Source organism: Lissotriton helveticus, chromosome 12, assembly GCF_964261635.1.
Source record: "Lissotriton helveticus chromosome 12, aLisHel1.1, whole genome shotgun sequence".
Lineage (NCBI taxonomy): Eukaryota > Metazoa > Chordata > Amphibia > Caudata > Salamandridae > Lissotriton > Lissotriton helveticus.
In genome coordinates, this window is record NC_136073.1 from 771430431 (window position 1) to 771450144 (window position 19714).

At 42.6% G+C, this 19714-nt stretch overlaps 1 long non-coding RNA gene across 1 annotated transcript in view; it reads left to right on the forward strand.

Moving 5' to 3' along the window:
* The window catches only part of LOC144799530 (uncharacterized), a 36120-nt gene extending 16783 nt beyond the window's left edge, over nt 1-19337 (forward strand). The window contains exons 2-3 of the long non-coding RNA XR_013603829.1: nt 2955-3077; nt 19201-19337. This is a non-coding gene — a long non-coding RNA (uncharacterized LOC144799530). The remainder of the gene's footprint in view (nt 1-2954; nt 3078-19200) is intronic.
* Nucleotides 19338-19714: the final 377 nt, after the last annotated feature.

Sequence of the window (19714 nt, forward strand, 5' to 3'; positions counted from 1 at the left end):
AACACCATCGAAGCCCTGGGAAGCCTACTTACCAAACCATGTAGGGATTCTTATGACAGGGCGGCCCAGAAACTGAACCACAATCCGGGGTGGTTTACTAAAAAGTGTCGGATGTTAAAAACTGCCCTGGTGAAGGCTGTTAAGCTAAAAGATATCGCGCTGATTCAGTCTTCTAGAAAGAACTACAGACTTGCCATCATGCTAGGAGGGATTGGGACGACCAGTTCTGGTGTGACCTAAACGCTGCTAGTGCAAGAAGGGATGCTGGAGGTTTCTGGAAACTGGTAAGGACCAGAAACAGGCCAGATTGCACTCTTATTACATCTAACATCACGGAGCAAGCTTGGTATGATCACTTTTCATCTCTTTACTCTACCCACCCTGCGGAGAGGTTGGGACCGGCATTTTCCCCTGTTTTGGGTCTTTCTGAGATAAGTGACCTGGTATCCTTCTCACCGAAAGAGGTGGAAGCTGTGATTAATTCTTTAGTGCCAAATAAAGCAGCAGGCCCTGACGGGTTACCGGGGGACCTACTTCGCCGGCACCCAAAAGATTGGGGTAAGTTCATAGCAACCTTACTCAATGCCATTATGCACGGTGCGGCGATTCCAGTCTCGTGGAAGGGGGCAGCGGTCGTCCCGATCTTTAAAAAGGGCTGTAGGGACGACCCAGCGAATTATCGCCCTATTAGTCTTATAGATTCCACACAGAAGGTAGCCGGAAAGGTTGTTCTAGAGAGAGTTCTCCAGTGGGAGACCGAGAACAAAATTCTCTCAGAATTTCAAGCAGGTTTTAGGTCTGGCACAGGGACCATTGAACAGGTCTTCAGACTGATGCTCATTTATTGGAAGGTGGTAGTACTTGGCAAGGGCAGTCTTTACCTCGCTTTTATCGATCTAAAGACTGCCTTTGACCTGGTGCCTCGGGACTGCTTGTGGGGGATACTTCTTGACCTGGGGATTCCTGCTTATATTTTGTCCCTATTGGTTAAGTTGCATGATGGGAACTACGCGCAGGTGAGGTGGGGCCTTCAGGGTCAGAAGACTGCTAAAATTCCAGTGGATAGGGGCGTGCGCCAGTGGTGCGTCCTTGCTCCGACCCTGTTCTCATTATATGTAAACGGGGTGGTGGAGCATCTCTTAAATCAACCATCTGACGCCCCCTCTCTGGCAGGAAAGAAAATTCCCACGCTCCTATTCGCGGAGGATACCCTGCTCATCTCAAAGACCCTGTTGGGCTTACAGAGGCTCCTAGACAATTTCCAATCTTTCTGTAATAGCAGGGGCCTTAAGATCAATACTGATAAAACCATGTACTTAGTATTGAATCCCCTCAGGAAGCATGGTCGCCCTCCTTCTTTAAATCTTATACCCCTGGAAAGGGTCAAGGAATTTGATTACCTGGGCATCCGCCTATGTGACTCAATGCAGTGGGGCCCCAATCTCCAAAAAATGTTGCGGGCACACAAAAGGGTTGCAGGGACACTGATCAAAGAGCAACGCTCAACATCTTCTTGGCCTATTGCCCCAGTCGTAGACATTTACAAAGCAAGGGGAGTTAGTGCAGCGCTCTATGGGGCCGAACTTTGGGGACTAGGTAATATTGACCATCTTTTAAAATCTGAAAACAAATTCTTAAAGGACCTAATGTCCCTTCCCCAGAGCATCCCTATGCTCCCATTGTTGTTGGATATGGGTTGTCGTTCAATAGGTGACCAGGCCAAATTGCGCCCACTTTTATTGTGGGCCCGACTATGGAGAGTTCCCGAACTCGCTAGCTACGCAGAGGGGCTAATGGAAATATTGTCAATGCCCGGGTGGTCTAGGATTGGGTGGCTCACCAATGTTAAATCACTGCTTGACAACTTGGGTCTCGAAGATGCTTGGGTATCTAGGAGCGCTCCCCCCAAACAAGTTCTTAAATCCATGTATTGGCAGTGGGTAGCTAGCAAACTATACTCGAATCCCAAACTCAGCAGAACATCCATTGAGTTCCTTAGGATTAAGGATGTCCCCCTATGCGAACCCTTTATGGACCTGATTCCCAAATCCTTCGACCGTGCACTGTATTTTAAATTCAGGCTGGGCCTACTTCCTCTGAGAGAATTGACTGCCCGCTGGAACACTCCTGCACAAACCTCTCCTTTTTGTATATTTTGTTCCCTTAGAGTGGAGTCTGTGGCCCACTTTTTATTCGAATGCCCGGCCTATAACTCTCCTAGGTCATTGTGGCTCAAACCCGTATGCAGGGAGCTGGGTACCAGTTACCACATTGTCGCATTGCGAATTTTAGGGTCGGACACCCGGCCACTGTATGTTTGTGGAATGGCCAAATATCTAGGCTGGGCCTGGTCAATCAGATGTAAAAGGCTAAAACGTATTGTTTAATTGTGGTCATGTATCGGACCTTCTTATTTAAATTATTGGAAAGTGTTGCACTTTTACCTGATAGATATTGGATTTTAAGCAAAATGGTTTTATTGTAATGTTTTTATGTAATGCTTTTATGATACTTTTACTATCGAAATAAAGCTGATTGACTTGACTTGACTTGAATTACCTTAGGCACAAGTTATAGTTACTTGAGATAACTCTAGCTATAACTGCTGAATTTCTATGGTTTTGAGTGTGGAAAATCCGAACCTAACTGTAACCTCCCTATAACCTTTGGTTTTTAATGAATATATATACCCAATCTACCTTTACCTAAAGCTCTCCCATTTAGTAATAACTATTACCTGTTTTCCAGCCACTCACTCCCATCCCTCCCACGGGTAGTACAAAATTATAGTTGTATGTGTAGGGCAAAGATCTCGTAGTAAAGATAAGAGAGGTGGAGGCAGAGGTCTTCAGACAAAGGTTTTGGGATAAGTATTTTGCAGTATGTTGCAGTTTGTGAATAAGTTCCTGATTGACTCTGTTAATCACATGTATGAAATGTACTTTTTCTTCCAGTTAACACTCCAGCAGGAACTAGCCATTGTACATTGTATGTATACTACCATCACTCAAAGGGAGGTGACAATGAGCAACATGTTGGTGACTGCTGACACTCTGGATAGCATCTTGACGGACTCGGTAAGCAACAGGTTCTCACCGACAGATGGTGATCATTCATTCAGTCTTGGAAAACCTTAGAACCTTCAGGGCAAAGCAGAATTACTTCTGATCATTCAGTCAGAACTTTGGTATTCCAGATAGTTCCATCATGGTCTGCAGCCGGTATGGAAACTAGCAGTGTTGCGATTGAATGGTTAACAGGGTTATACAGATGGCTCTCTCAAAGTATCTGAAAAATTTTGCACAGGATGATTAACTTGTCGCCACAATGGATGTGAGTAGAGAGCCTGGCAGAAGTAGTGCATGGGAGACGCAATGGGGCACAAAAAAAACCAAGATATTACTGACATGAAAAAGTCTAATCAGTTACCCAAAGGAAATAGAAGGGATTTTGTTGGATTGGGGATATCATGGGAGTTACAAGAAATATAGCAGCTCTTATAATGAGAACACTGTCTTAGTTTTACAGTGGGTGGGAATGTAGAAATCAACAGAACTATATATCAGAATATTACATATAGAATATAATTTGACAGAGGCAAGATGGCGGCCGCCAGCTCAGTCGTGTGAGCTGGTAGCTCCTGTCCTCTTACACCCGTGAAGAAGATGTACTGTGGATAGTGAAAGGACGAGAGGGTGAAAGTGGGTCTGAGCACTTACCGAGGTGTGCGCAGCTCAGTCCTGGTACTATTGGCATGTTCAGGTTATCTCAGCAAAATCCGATTTGGATACATTGTAGCCGCAAGGGGCCGGGCATAGACGCAGAGCCGAGAAGCAGCAACTGTTGCAGGCAAAACTACTGGAGAGTCGAGAACAGGATATCGCAGAACACCGATAATGACGCCTAAAGGAGCTAGAGGGAAAGCCCAGGCCCTGGCTGATGGTGCTACCGCTGCTGCTACAGTGGCAGCCGTTGGAACTGTCTCCGGAACGGTAGGAAAAACCGCGGAGCCGCTGAGCCGTAAGAAAGCCTCTAATCTCAATGGTAAAACAAATAAAGGCGAGAGCTGTGCCTGTGGTAACTCGACGGGCATGGTCAGTCTCGCAAAATGCACTATCCCGCAAATGTTCTCACAAGGCAAAGGTGGGAAGAGTGGGAAAACGGGGATCCAGGGTGTTCCGAATTCCCAAACAGACAAGCTCCTAGGAACATTGTGTGTTGAAGCTGTTGTTGGTTGTTTACTGAGGCGTTTCCAGAATGAACTCAATGGGACTGGCAGACAGAGGATTCAGAGGGCTCACCGTTTTCCCTTTTCTGTCCGGGCCCGGCCAGGTCAGTCGGCACGAAGTGGCTAAACCAAGGGCCATACTGATTTAATTTAACAACTTTTTGGCACGAGATGCAGTTTCCGATCTGACCCGTCCCGATGGGAAAAGAGTTGGCAAGGGGGTTGAATTTTTTGTTAGGCCACATTACGGCCATCAGACGGTAGAGAAACGCTGGCAATTACCTCAGCTTATTCTACCATTTCAAACTAAGGGGCCCCAAGCTTTCTTACTACAGCCAGCCAAACTTAAAATCATCCATAAAGGGAATACTAGGTTTTCACCTCTGAAATTTTGGCGAAAGAGTTTCTGCAAACCCTCAAAGAAGGATAACGAGGGATTAGGCTTATAGAATTATTATCAAATTTGCAGCTTCCTTTTGTGCTCTTATGCCTAATTATTTGCATAACTCTTGTTTATGAAGTTGTATACCCCCCAGCTGTTGCAACAGGTTATGTCATGGGGGAAGAGAATGAGTATGCATACTGTCTGTTGCCTATTGATCTGTAGGTTAATGTTTTTTTTGTTAGGTTCAATTGTTGGGGGACTTCACGGGTGTGGGAGGGACTTTTGGGTGTAGGGAGCATGTCACCGCTAGGACTAACAGTCCTAAAGCCTCGAGGTAGTGGGGCTGTGGGGTGTGCTGTTGGGGTGGTGTTGGGGGGAGGGTGGTGGAGAGGGTAAGGAGGAGGGCAAAAGTAAAAGAAAAAGAAAGATTCATAGCAGCAAAGAAAAGTACAGAGGGTTAAAAAGATTTGCGTATAGGTCTGTAGGTATGGCAACCTTGAATTTATGGCAAATTTAGGCCTTCGAATATGCACACTGAATGTGTGCGGGTTAAATAATTATAATAAAAGGCAGAGGGTCTCCAGAGAGCTTCGGGTGATTCAGCCCTTTGGGCCATTGTGGAATGTAGGACAGGGGGGGTTATATTTACCCTCTGTACAATATACAGCTCTAACCTTGATGAAGCCCCAATATTGGAATATTTGAATGGGGAGCTTGCTACATGGCCCATTCTGTTATTCTTGTGTGGGGATCTTAATATAAATTTGACCACTGAAGCTTTTCAAAATTGGAGGCGAAACTATAAAGGTAGGAAACCCCGGGTCAGCAAGGCTCTATTTCAATTACTAACTGATCATGGGCTATTGGATGTGTGGAACAGCTTGCATAGGCAAGACCCAGGATATACATTTTATTCACAGCCCCACAACAGGCTTGTACATCTTGATTATTGTTTTGTACCTACATCAGTGTTTACTGGGCTGAAAATCTGTGTATACCCAAGGGTGACCTTGGACCATGCACTTGTGGTAGTTGAAATCCCGGCACTTGCTCGGTGTGTAGCCCCGAGAACGTTTACAATTGACAGGAAGCATTTGATGGATAAAAAATTTATTGAACACATGACGGTGTGGATAAAGGAATTTTTGCAAATTAATAGACACTCCGCGTCCTGAGGGACTGTATGGGATACATCCAAAGCTGGATTTAGATGGGAAACACAGAGCCTTGGGTATTTAAAATGTAAATTAGTGAAACAGGCATTGCAGGTTTTTTATGATGAGCTTAAGATTGTCGAAGAGGAATTAGTTAACGGGTTAGCTGCAGGATATAACACCACACCACTTCAGAGTAATCTAGCGAGATGTAAGGCCAAAATTAATCTAGAATGGAGCAAGGAGAGCGCCATAAAATATCAAACATAAACGGGCCGATGTTAAGCCTAGAAATTGCAAATATAAGAGGACGAATAAAGAATGGATGGGGCTATTGTGTCTGATCCCTAGGAAATTCTTATAGTGTTTCATGATTTTTATACAGAATTATATACAGAGAACGATACTGGGGGCCTTTCTCTGACAGATATGGGACTTCCAGCCAATGTATGGGGCCAATTGGCTCAAATGGATGTTGAACCTATTAGGATGGGGGAATTAGAGCAGGCCATAAATTCTCTTGCAGTAGGGAAAGCTGTGGGACCAGACAGACCCCCCTTGGAAGTATTTAAGATCTTTTTTCAGGAGATAAAAAATGATATGCTTAAAGTTTATCAAACTTCACAAAAAGGGGAGATTCCACGAACCTGGTCCGAGGCCAATATTTGTGTGTTGAAGAAAAAGTGGAAACCATCTGAATTACCAGGGTCTTATCATCCAATCTCTCTTCTTAATGCCGACGGTAAAATCTATGCAAAAATCTTGGCCACACGGTTGGCAAAAATTATACCATCAATAGTATTGTTAAAACAACACAGCTTTATACCTGGGAGAGGGACCGTAGACCATGTGCGTAGAGTAATTACTCTCCAAGATATCGTACAGGTAGAATCTCGAGAACTTGGCCTGATTTTACTCAATGCCGAAAAGGCGCTCGGCCGGGTTTTGTGGCATTTCCTCTCATGGGGACTGCAACACATGGGTTTCGGGCAGGGCTACATACGTGCTTTAAACGCCCTTTATCATCTCCCCTCAGTGAAAATTTGCTCAATGGGATATCACTCAGAGACCATCGCGATTTCTAGAGGCACACGACAAGGCTGTCCTTGTTCACCACTTTTATCTGCGCTGTATATTAACCCTTTTATTCTTAGGCTAGAACAAAGTAGAAAGATGTTTCCTTGTAAAGTACAACAAGAACAGTATTCTGTAATGGTTTATGCATGCCAATGATATAGCGATTGTTACTTGTAATCCCTGTCTCGCTATACCTGAAATAGAATACCTGGCGCAGACTTTTGGGGCACTTTCTGGGTATAAACTTAATACTGCTAAAACCCAAATTTTATGTACAAGTCAAGCAATGGATGGGGATGCTAGGTGTGTTAAGGAAGCTATCTATCTGGGTATTAAGATCCGTACCTCTGTTAAAGAGATCGTTGAGGTTAATTGGGGCGATATTATTTGGGGAGTAAAATGCTCACTTGAAAGGTAGGAGAATCTCCATCTGTCATTAGTGGCAGAGCTAACGTTCTGAAAATGAATGTCTTACCGCGAGTTATGTATTTTTTTAGGGCTGTGCCCCTGGAGGTATCCTATAAGCAAATTCAATATTTACATATTTACAATCTCTCTGTACTAAGTTTATGTGGGCCCCTTGGAAACCTCGTAGGGCTGCTCGATATATGACTCCTTCTTGGGAAAGAGGAGGATGGTCTATCCCTGACTTTGCTTTGTATTACTATTCCTGTATTTTGGTTAATGCACTTATTTTACGTACTGGAGAAGAGATTAGTAATCTGGCCAAAGCCCCCTCAATTTATCAGATGATTCTAGGGTCAAAGGTCAAGCATTGCCTATTCAAAAGAGTGGACAGCAGTTATTTTGAAAGAACGCACTTCAAGGTATTAAATGCTGTGTTTAAAGTCTGGAAGACTGTACGGAAAAGCTTTGAGATTCCAGTACTTTCCATGTATACCCCCACTAATGCCACAGGAGTGCTGCCCCCGATCTTCTGAGACCAGGTGGCCTTAGGCTTGAGAAGGAAGGGGATTACCTGACTTGGCGACTTATATCATGATGATGGGAGATTACACTTATTTGCGGAGTTGGCGGATAAATTCCATCTATCCACAACTAAATTTTTTAAATACTTACAAGTAAGGGACTTTCTGGGAAAACACCCTATTTGCATTATGAAGTTTAAAATTGTAGAATCTATTAGACAGCAGGGAAACATCGAGCTAATTTATAAAACACTGTTAGAGGGCAGAACGGATGATCTATAAAAATATAATATGAGATGGAGAACATGGTTGGGGAACCCTGAAATCTCATTGGAAAAATCCATTGATTTGACAGGGAGGATCTTTCCTGCAGCCAGCCTTAAAAGTCATCATTATAAAATGTTATTCAATATGTATCATACCCCTCTTAAAATGATGAAGTGGGGGGTCAGCATGGTGGGAAGTGTTGTCGCTGTGGAAAGAATAGTGCAGACATTGTGCACGTGTTTTTTGCATGTGCGGTATTGGACACTCTGATAGAATCTATAGAGAGGTTTTTGTCAGAAATAACCGGGGACTGTGTTAAAATTTCTCAGTCTATGATGTTGCTTGGTATTGGGGAAGATTTCCGCCAGGGGCAGCTACTATATGAACACCGTTATCCTATTTTTATGGCCACGGTGGTTGCTCAGTTGGCAATTGCCTCACTTTAGCTACAGCAAGAGGCTCCGCCCTTTGAGATGTGGCGGGCCAAGTTTCTCAATGAGTACCACATGGAATACAGTTTATATCCTGTTAAAGGATATAGAAAAAGGAGATTAGGGTTAATGATTTGGGGGGTGGTGAGGGAGGGGGAACATCCTTTACGACGCGGATGTTACCCCGCAGTACCGTTATAACGCATATTTTAGAACGCAAAGGGCGCTAAAGGACAAGGAATAGTAGATTTACTATTCCAACACCTTCCCTACTGTACATAGGCTGGTGTTGGAATAGTAAATTAAACTATTCCTAAGTCCACACCCCTACAGTGCAAATCGTGGTAACGACTTGCATTGTAAAATACGCGTTGTAAAGGTATGCGTGGTAATACCACGCGTCGTAACACGTACATCCGTGAGGGAGTATATGACGGGGTAATTAAGTCTATTATGTATCATATAGTTTGTACGTCATGTTAACTTGATGTCGAGGGCATTGGTTAGGATTGGGGCTTAAAATGGGCAATGATGGAAGTCTTGATGTATGTGTTCAGTTATGTATTATTTACTTTGCTGCTATGGAATTCTAATAAAATTAAAAAATAGTTGATCATTTGACATAAAAATCATGTCCTAAATTTGGCAATAATGTTTATGAACAATGTTTAGTACAGAGTATTATGTCAGTCAATATTCTGACCATGCTATTCAGGTACAACACCTTCAATAGAATTTGACAAAGGATGACAGATTTAATAAAATAAGGGCTGTTAGCAGGAAAATCAGTAGCGCTCAGACAGGCTGATGTACCGTATGAAAATCCAGTATGTATGGCCACATGTTGACCTTGCACTTGGGGCCGTTCATTGAAGGCAGAGCAGAAAAACTCCATGTGCAGTACTGCATTGACACCAGCTGCAACTGTGTCATAAAATTATGTCAGATGGACCTATATGATAGATTAGGTGCTAGTTCAGCTGTGTCTGCAGCAAGAAGTTATATTTGATTTCACAGAGTTTGAAATTCCGCCATAGTATTTCTATTTCAATTAAACTGCAAACACTTAACGTAACACTGTATCCATACACATTATTTTTACAATGGCCTTATTAACTAAGTAAGTTTAAGTAAGTCCGTTTTATTTGTAAAGTGCATAGTTAATTAAAACCATTGCACAGATAAAAAAGTAATTAACTATAAAATATGGCACGTTCCAAACAGTTTTGTTATGTACACACCGGTTTCTCATGTATTTCCATTAATAATTCTTTAGGAAGGAGTAAAATGCAATGTGCTGATCTTTTTAACTACCATCTCTGATAATATTGTGGGTGCAATATTCAATTATTCCCTTTTAAAAGTTTTAGTAAGGAGTTTCTCTGCTGTTAGCACTCAAAAGACAACAGTTAATTTTTTGTTATCTAGTGTTTGAATTTTATGTTTTTTATCATTCCAGGTCCTTTAGTTTAGTGTAGTATTACATTAGAGTTGATAGTGATGAATTATTATATTGATATTAGGGTGTGTCCTGAGGAAGAAAGAAATAGTGTGCCTTAAATGGTCTGCCTGTAGAAAATTAGTCTACTGAACATCATTATGCAATGCACATTAGGGTAAGCATGACACTCTCATACTTTTGTAGGGCAATCTGACACCACCAGCTAAACTATAACCTGCATCTACACTGCACTTCCATACCACACCTTCACTACCTACATCGTACATGAAACCTACATCCCAATGTTTGCTGTTCTACACTCCTGCATCACAAAAGACATCAGTTACAACTAGCTAGCATATACTTCTTTCCCCATCACAATTACACTCTTTAAATCAGGAGTCTCAAACCTTCCCTGAGCTACTGTCTAATATAGGAATTTTATAAATGCACACAGAGACCAAATAACTTAAACACTGCCCCTAGAGTACCCTTAAGTTCTTCATTCCAGATACAGGGAGCATAAAGTATTAATAGAGCAGGAGCTGTAACGCAAAGGTTTACAATTGGGGTCCCTGAGGATCAGTGTTGTCCCTTTGCTCTTGAAACACCTAAATAGAGAGAAAGAGAGATGAGTAAAAGAGAGGAAGGTAAATAAAACAAAAAGAAAGAATGACAAAATAAAGAAAGAAATCAGGAAAGAAAAACAGAAAGAAAGAAAGAAAGAAAGAAAGAAAGAAAGAAAGAAAGAAAGAAAGAAAGAAAGAAAGAGAAATATAGGAAAAGAAATAACAAAATAAAGGAAAAAAACAACGAGGACAAAATACCCAGAGAAAAGAGTCAAATGCAGGAAATGAAGGAAGAAAGCAATTAAGAATACATGAAAGACGAAGAAACAAACTAGGAAAGGAATGAATGAAAATACAGGAGGAAGAAAGAAGGCATGGTAAAAAAGAAGTACGCGAAAGAAGTAAGAGCACAACAGAGAAAGAATAAAGGAAGAAGGTGAGAGAAAGAAAAAGACAGCGAGAAAACAATGGAAGGAAAGAAAGAAAAAAAATAAGAGAAAAAAGTAGAAGAAAAAAGAAGGGAGAAGATCAGGTCAGAGGTGGAATTAAGAAAAGATCCTTGTGGATGAAGAAAGGAGAAAAAGAAAGAAACAGAACAATAAGTAATAACACCAAAAGGAGAAATACAGAAAAAGAATAACAGAGGAGGGAAGATGAAAGCAGAGAAAACAGATAAGACTGAAAAAAAGAAGGGAGAGAAGGAAACAACCAGAGAAAGAAAAACACCGAGAAAGATGGAGATAGGACAAAAGAAAAGAAGGAGAGAAGGAGGAAAATTAAGTAAGAGTAGAAGAAAGAATAATAAACGAAGAAAAGAGAAAAACAGAATTTGGAGAAAAAAGAAAAAATGAAAGAAGAAAGGAAAGAATTACTGAGAGACACAAGATTGAAAAAGAGAAGAAAGAAATAGTAAGAAAGATACAAAGAACTGGAAAATGGAGGAAAAATTGAAAAAAAAGGTGAAATGAGAAAAAAAGAAAGAAAAATATCAAGAAGAATATTAAGCCAATAAGAAAAAAAGAAAGAGAACTGAAAAAGAATGCACAACAAAGGAGGGAAGGAAAGAGATAGTGTAAACAAATAGGGGGGAAGCGGGAAAGAGGGAAAAATAACAAAAGAGGACAGCAAGAAAGAGAGAATAAAATACATTGAGAAATGAAAGAGAGACATAAAAGCAAGGAAAACAAAAACACATGTAAAAAGAGGATAGAAAGAAGTAGAATAAGAAGAAATTATTTTCAGAAACGGGTAGTCTGCATCCTCAAGCTCTGTCAGCGTTTGAGTAAATCATAGGAACGGGAGCTGTGTTTTAAATAGCTGTGTTATCAGGTGGGCACCTGTATATTCTCAAGCTTGTTGACAGGCAATTATCATATGTGAGCTACTCAATGGCAGAGTGCGACCTACTAGTAACATGTGATTGATTAGTTGGAGACCATTGCTTTTAATCCACCAATAGGAAACACGCCACTTCCTACTCTTTAACCCCTTCGACGCTCATGACGAGCTGGGCTCGTCATGCAGTAGCCTCCTGCTACGCTGATGACGAGCCCAGCTCGTCATGAATAATGGTGTTCATGAAAATCCAGCACAGGGGAAAAATCCCCATAGCATTCAAAAGGTTAAGTCTCTCTTACTTCTGTACCTACATTCCTCCTCCTTCGGTGCCCTACATTAACACCTGCACCAGACATCCTATAAGTTTTTTATTTTTTTTCAAAACATATTTTATTAGGTTTTCATGCAATGCACAAACAATTCACCGATACATGCAACTTCATTACCTTAGTCTCGCAACACTTGACCAATAATTATATCCCCATCCAGATTTTGCCTCGCCCCGCCAAGTCTGTGTTAGTCCATCCATTTGTTCCACATATAGAGTGAGGCCTTTCTAATAGCAAGAGTTATATCCCAGTGAACCCGAGACACAGTTCTACAGGGCTAAATTGTGTTGCTCTTAGCCTATTCAGGCACTGTCGGCCTCTATGTTTCAGCATGGATAAAAACGAACAAAATCCCCCCTATTCAACTCAAACTCCCCGCCCTCTACCCCCCCGAACCCTACCACCTACCTCCCCTCAGACATGTCGCTTTCCCTAGCCGCGCATGTATTGCTCATAATGTGTTCTGCATACTCCACCCTAGTCCTATGTCAGTATCCCACATCTCCGCCAGAGGGACACTCCCACTTCCACGCTTGCTCCTCCCAGTCTCTCAACTCACTACCTGTTGTTGCAGTCTCATATAATAAAGAAGGCACCCATAGCCGGCGAGGTCAGTCATCATCCTCAGTCGGATTCTTGAGCAAATCCACCAAGGCCACCCAGGCTCTCGCCGACTCCCAGAATTTGTCGTTGTCAGTCCTCCGAGCTAATTGGAGGCGGAGCGTCCCCTCGCAATCCACCCACTTAGTAAAGTCACTTAGCCAGCGCGCAACGCTAGGGGCCGTGGCCGCCTTCCAATGGCTAGTGATTTCACGCTTGGCTAGAACTAACCCCAGGTCTAGGAACTTACTGGTGGTTTTGTTGCGGGAAGTGTGGGGAAACCAGTGCAACAGGCACACCCCTGGAGTATTCTGCAGTTCCCTCTCCGTCACCTCCGTCAGTTTGGCCAGTACCTCTCCCCAGAATCCCCGAAGCAGCGGACAATCCCAGAACATGTGTATGCATACCGCACCCTCCAGTCTGCATCGTGGGCAGGTAGCGTGGGAGCCAAAAAACTCATTAATTTTGTGAGGCGTAAGATATGCCCGATGAAACACATAAAATTGAATAAGTTGGAATCTCGCGTTTCCGGAACATTTCCAGGCCTGTTCCATTAACAATTCCCAAGGTTTCTCCTCTATAGGCGTTCCCAGGTCAGTTTCCCACTTAATACGCAGTCCCTCCAGAGGTGTCCTCAAGCCCTGCGTCAACCTCCGATACAAGCACGTCACCGCCTTGATCCTACCTACAGAGGTGACCTCATACTGGCAGGGAAGGAAGACCCGTGGTTTCTCTAACCCTTTTTTCCAGTGCTTGCGCACAGCAGCTGTTAATCCCGCGTGCAAGAGAAAGTCCTGAGCAGGAAGTTCGTGCCTCTGCATGAGGTCTTGAAATGGTAAAAGTGCACCATCTTCATACAGATCTCCAATGGAGGAGATCCCCGATTCCTCCCAGTCATGTAGCCGCTGTCAATCTCCTCCATGGTTGAGCTCCTCACAGAACCACACCGGGATCTCAGGGGCATATGCCGGGCTCCCTTTATTGCGTCATATAGCCCTATACCAACATTGCCTCAGGACCCATAGATCCCTGGATACCTCACGTTCCCGCATCGGGAACGGTAGCAAAATCTGACTCAAGTGACGGAGCTCTAGGTCCCTTCTTCTCTGGTTTGTCTCCATTCCCAGCTTCCCTGCCAGCCGTTGTATGAGCCATTGGAACTGGGCTGCATTGTAGTAAGCCTCAAATCCGGCACTGCAAAGCCTCCCTCCCGACGCGGGTGCATCATGGTCGGCAGAGACACTCTTCTTCGTCCCGTTCCCCACAGGAAGCTCGAAACCATGGAGTTGAATTGGGCAAAGCACTTTCCAGGTATCCAAATCGGCAGGGTAACAAAGTAATAGAGTAAAAGGGGGAGGGTTATCATTTTTAATAAAGCCACACGCCCGCAACCGACAAAGGCATGGAAGCCCAGAAGTCAAGGTTACTCCTGGTTGAGCGCAGAGCCCTCCCTATGTTACCCTCAAATAAATCAACTGCCTCGTTGTAAATTCTAACCCCCAGACCAGACATCCTATAATTTATACCTACATACTGACCAACAACTCCTGCACCACCACCACCACATTTACATTTACATTTACATTTACACCGTCACTCTCAATACCCGCCAAATCATAAGTCTCACAAACTTTACTCTATACAGCTTATCTCAAACATAAACACAACATCCCACACCGATACCCATAAAAAATGCAACAATAAAACTGTTCTGCTTTATCTCTGATTCTATTGCAAAATAATGGTATACTTGGTTGTGATTTTTTTTAACTATTAAATAAATTTTTTGCATATTGTGTTCAGAGGTTTTGAATTATGAATACATCTAACACACCTTATACAATAGAAAAACATGAATCTGGTCAAATGGAAAAAGTCATAACATCTCAAATGTTATCCACTCTATTTTTTCTGCACATTGACAGTAAAAGAAAGATAGGTTTATTTCACAACTAACGACAAAAGAAAGCTGTAAATACATAGATCAATTAAAAAGTAAATGAGCATCCATCAAAGTAAATATTTCTTTGTAACAATATGATGCTCAATATATATCTAGGGAGAAACCGGTGGATTTCAACGCAGGTCTATGATTGTTTCACCTCTTTATATATTTTGCAGAGCCTTTAATAAGACTATAACAAACATTAGGCCCCTGATTTAGAGGTTGGCGTACAGGTTATACCGTTGCAAATATGACGGAGTACCCTGCCCTCCAAGCTTTTGTCCACCTGCCTTATTTGCAGGTGAAAATTGCAAAAAACACAGTTGATGGACAGAATGTAGAACAATGTCATACATTCACCCCAGTACAAGGATATGGGCCTAAATCCATCATTTTTTTGCACTCCACACCACACTGGGTTAGACACTGGCTATATGTAAATCAGCTCTGACCCTGTGCCTCATGGGAACAGTCCAGTCCGAACTACCAAGCCATGTCTTTCCCAGACCGGAATCAAGCATCCAAGGACCGGTTTCTGGCTATCAGCCTTCATCAGCCTGGATAGCTTGACTCCAGTGGTGTGGAGAGCCTGGGACTCACGTCTGAGCATACCCAGCCCACTCGGGGTGAAAATTGCAAAAAACACAGTTGATGGACAGAATGTAGAACAATGTCATACATTCACCCCAGTACAAGGATCTGGGCCTAAATCCATCGTTTTTTTGCACTCCACACCACCCTGGGTTAGACACTGGCTATATGCAAATCAGCTCTGACCCTGTGCCTCATGGGAACAGTCCAGTCCGAACTACCAAGCCATGTCTTTCCCAGACCGGAATCAAGCATCCAAGGACCGGTTTCTGGCTATCAGCCTTCATCAGCCTGGATAGCTTGACTCCAGTGGTGTGGAGAGCCTGGGACTCACGTCTGAGCATACCCAGCCCACTCGGGGTGAAAATTGCAAAACACACAGTTGATGGACAGAATGTAGAACAATGTCATACATTCACCCAGTACAAGGATCTGGGCCTAAATCCATCGTTTTTTTGCACTCCACACCACCCCGAGTGGGCTGGGTATGCTCAGACGTGAGTCCCAGGCTCTCCACACCACTGGAGTCAAGCTATCCAGGCTGATGAAGGCTGATAGCCAGAAACCGGTCCTTGGATGCTTGATTCCGGTCTGGGAAAGACATGGCTTGGTAGTTCGGACTGGACTGTTCCCATTTGGCACAGGGTCAGAGCTGATTTGCATATAGCCAGTGTTTAACCCAGGGTGGTGTGGAGTGCAAAAAAACGATGGATTTAGGCCCAGATCCTTGTACTGGGGTGAATGTATGACATTGTTCTACATTCTGTCCATCAACTGTGTTTTTGGCAATTTTCACCCCGAGTGGGCTGGGTATGCTCAGACGTGAGTCCCAGGCTCTCCACACCACTGGAGTCAAGCTATCCAGGCTGATGAAGGCTGATAGCCAGAAACCGGTCCTTGGATGCTTGATTCCCGTCTGGGAAAGACATGGCTTGGTAGTTCGGACTGGACTGTTCCCATTTGGCACAGGGTCAGAGCTGATTTGCATATAGCCAGCGTCTAACCCAGGGTGGTGTGGAGTGCAAAAAAATGATGGATTTAGGCCCAGATCCTTGTACTGGGGTGAATGTATGACATTGTTCTACATTCTGTCCATCAACTGTGTTTTTTGCAATTTTCACCCCGAGTGGTCTGGGTATGCTCAGACGTGAGTCCCAGGCTCTCCACACCACTGGAGTCAAGCTATCCAGGCTGATGAAGGCTGATAGCCAGAAACCGGTCCTTGGATGCTTGATTCCGGTCTGGGAAAGACATGGCTTGGTAGTTCGGACTGGACTGTTCCCATTTGGCACAGGGTCAGAGCTGATTTGCATATAGCCAGTGTCTAACCCAGGGTGGTGTGGAGTGCAAAAAAACGATGGATTTAGGCCCAGATCCTTGTACTGGGGTGAATGTATGACATTGTTCTACATTCTGTCCATCAACTGTGTTTTTTGTTATTTACAGGTGGGCAGACTACACTTTTCAATCAGTGGATTTCTTGATGGCTCAGTCGACCAAAGCCTAGAATCATTTTCTTTTGCCAATCACTGCAAAAAAACTTGCCTGTGAGGGACAGGAAAAAATTATAATGATCTCCACACCTTGGGAGAAAACTCCCAGAGTGTGGAAGTCATGAATCTTTTGTTTTTCAGAAACTGCCGCTTCATTGGTTTCTGAAAAAAAAAGTTAAATAGTTGGTGAACGGCTGTCAAACCGAGGATGGCCATCCACCAAACCTTTTGTACCTTGATGGAAAGCGCTGTGACAGTGGTTCCTTTCAAAGTACAGAGATGATGCTGGGCAAGAGGTCAGCTTGAAACATAACTCAAATACCATTGGGGTGGCGGACGCAATGTCCTCTGACACCCTGGAGGACACTGCTTTGGCCGTAAACAAACAAAAACAGGCCCCAAATTCCATATTTTCACTCCTAAAGAACTTCTGAAATATCTTAACAAAGGTAGCAATATTGTAACACCGAGAATCGGATTCCTCTTTACATTCCACAGGTAGGCAAGGGCTGAGAACACAAAATAGAGTCAATCTGTATATAACAAACTAATAGATTCAAAGGTAAAGCTCTCTCAGATCTTGATTTGTATTTTGTAGAATAAATTGCCTATTTTAGTACCAGATTTGCACACAGAAATGTGTGTGCAAGTCTGTACTGGTTTGTGTGTGTAGTTGTTTATGTGTGTGAGAAACTGAGAGAAGAGAGAGTAAGAAAGGGGATGAGAGTTCGGGGCTGCACTCATTTAAAATCATGGACTAGATTGGCAAAAACCACAGGAGGTAGGTGGTGTTTGTTTTGCAGCAGATTCTGCCAAGGCATGTGCTGGGCCTTTTGTAACAAGCATTGTACTTGCATCCATTTCACCCCCACACTGTGTCAAGTTGCATTACACAATTTGCTAGGAGGCTAGGGCCCATACAAATGAGGGAAGACTTTTGTCCAGGTGTTTCTGTCAAATTACTAAGCACTGGCAAAGGCAAACTGGATCGCAGAAGATGTCTAACTCTAAGGGAAGCGGTGTAAAGGTAGCACGCCTACCGAGGCACACTTTGGGAGATGCTACGGAGAATCTCAGAAACCCAGTCATCCCCATGAAGATGAAGTTAAGTAATATACCCACCTTCAAATGTGTTCCGATATGCTGGCAGTACAAAACAGAAGAGCAGCTTGGAAGTGCCACACATCTTTCACTGTTGCACCCTCTCTGGCCTCTGAGACTTCAGGACTTCACTAGCAAGGTCATGTTTTTATCAAGATATACAAGGAGATGAAACAACTGTAGACCTATTTCGTAACACACCACATTGTTATTAGAATGTAGTTCATGTATTATACCATTACAGTACTGTTCATTTATTGACATTGTGCTTTATCATGTATTTCCATGTATTTTTATCTAAGACAGTCCATCCTAATTAGAGTGTTTAAAATACATTTGTGTTAGTCTTAAAATAGGTAAAATATTTGTAAATATAATCATTCAGTGTTTTTAAAGCCAGTTTACCTTTTGTTCCGCTCAAAAAGATATTGCAGTCTCTAAGGCCAGTATTGTGTTGAAAAGAGGTTAAATATTTAACAAACTCATACCACTAGTACAGATATTTTATAAGTAGAAAACACTAAGGTAATCCAGGTCTAGAGAATAGCCAAATAGAATTAATTATTTCTGATGATATATGACCCATGCCAATACAGAAAGCGACTAGGTCGAATAGCTCGCACCTCTCAGCTGTACCAAGCAATACATTTGGTACACATCCTAAATGGTATCAGTCACTTTTGGATACCTCTGCAGTGCAGAAAGACATTCATTTATAACAAAGAAAAGCCTTTTTCATGTAAAATTAAGAAAAGACAAGAATTTCTGATATTTTGATGGACTTATTTATTCATTCATTGGGGGTACCAATATATTTATAATTTTATTATGACCCATTTTTATCCTGTAAACTTTCTTGCTGCTAGGAGCAAAGAAATCTCAGGCTACAGCCTTATTTTCAATCTGTTTTGGCAACTGCTGGTTCTACTTGGTCTATGTCAAGGAGTGATTACATTGTTGTTATTTGGTCTGCTTCTATCTTACTGATAATTGAGTCTTAGGGCCTGATTAGGAGTTTGGAGGACAGGTTTACTCCATGACAAACGTGAGGGATATCCCGACCTCCGTATTACAATTCCATTATATCCTATGGATGGAACATGTAATATGGCGGACGGGATATCCAAAACATTTGTGATGGCGTATCCCATCCGCCAAACTCATAATCAAGCCGTTATTGATTTGTTCAGGCATCTCCCGTTTCACAATATTCCCTCTATACCTGATCCATGGTACTTAATACTTGCTTTGGATTTGTTTTTCTCCTCTTGTTCGTCACAAATGTTTCAAATTACCAATATTTCCTATTTCTGCATATTTAGGAGAATGCGCCTGAACTTGAAAGGATGGCTTTAATGTGTCAAATTAATCTTACCAAGTGGATACCACAGTCAATATCTTCTAAGATTGTAAATCTGTTTACGGTGCCTTCTATTCCAGAGGAGATTGTGTTTTGGGCTATTCATCAAATGACAATTCAATACGGTAATTTGAAAAAATGCTATGTTGTTGTCAAACACTGTGCTCTGTGGCAGTCTACCGGATTCTACATTCATTTTAGGTCTGTCTGCAAATAGTTTTATCTGTCTATGGCTCATGTCATCACAACACTCAAATACACAGAGTGGGCTCTGAAGCATGCGGCAACATGTTCTTTCAGTTCCCTTACTCCCTTACTCCATTGTTCTTTCAGTTCCCTTACTCCATTGCTTGTTTAAAGTATTTCTACATTTTGTACAAAACCCATAACAGTATGGTGAATTTATGCATTTTACAGTGGTGATTGAGAATGGACCAATCACTAGCATTGCATATACATTGCAAATTGAAAGTGGA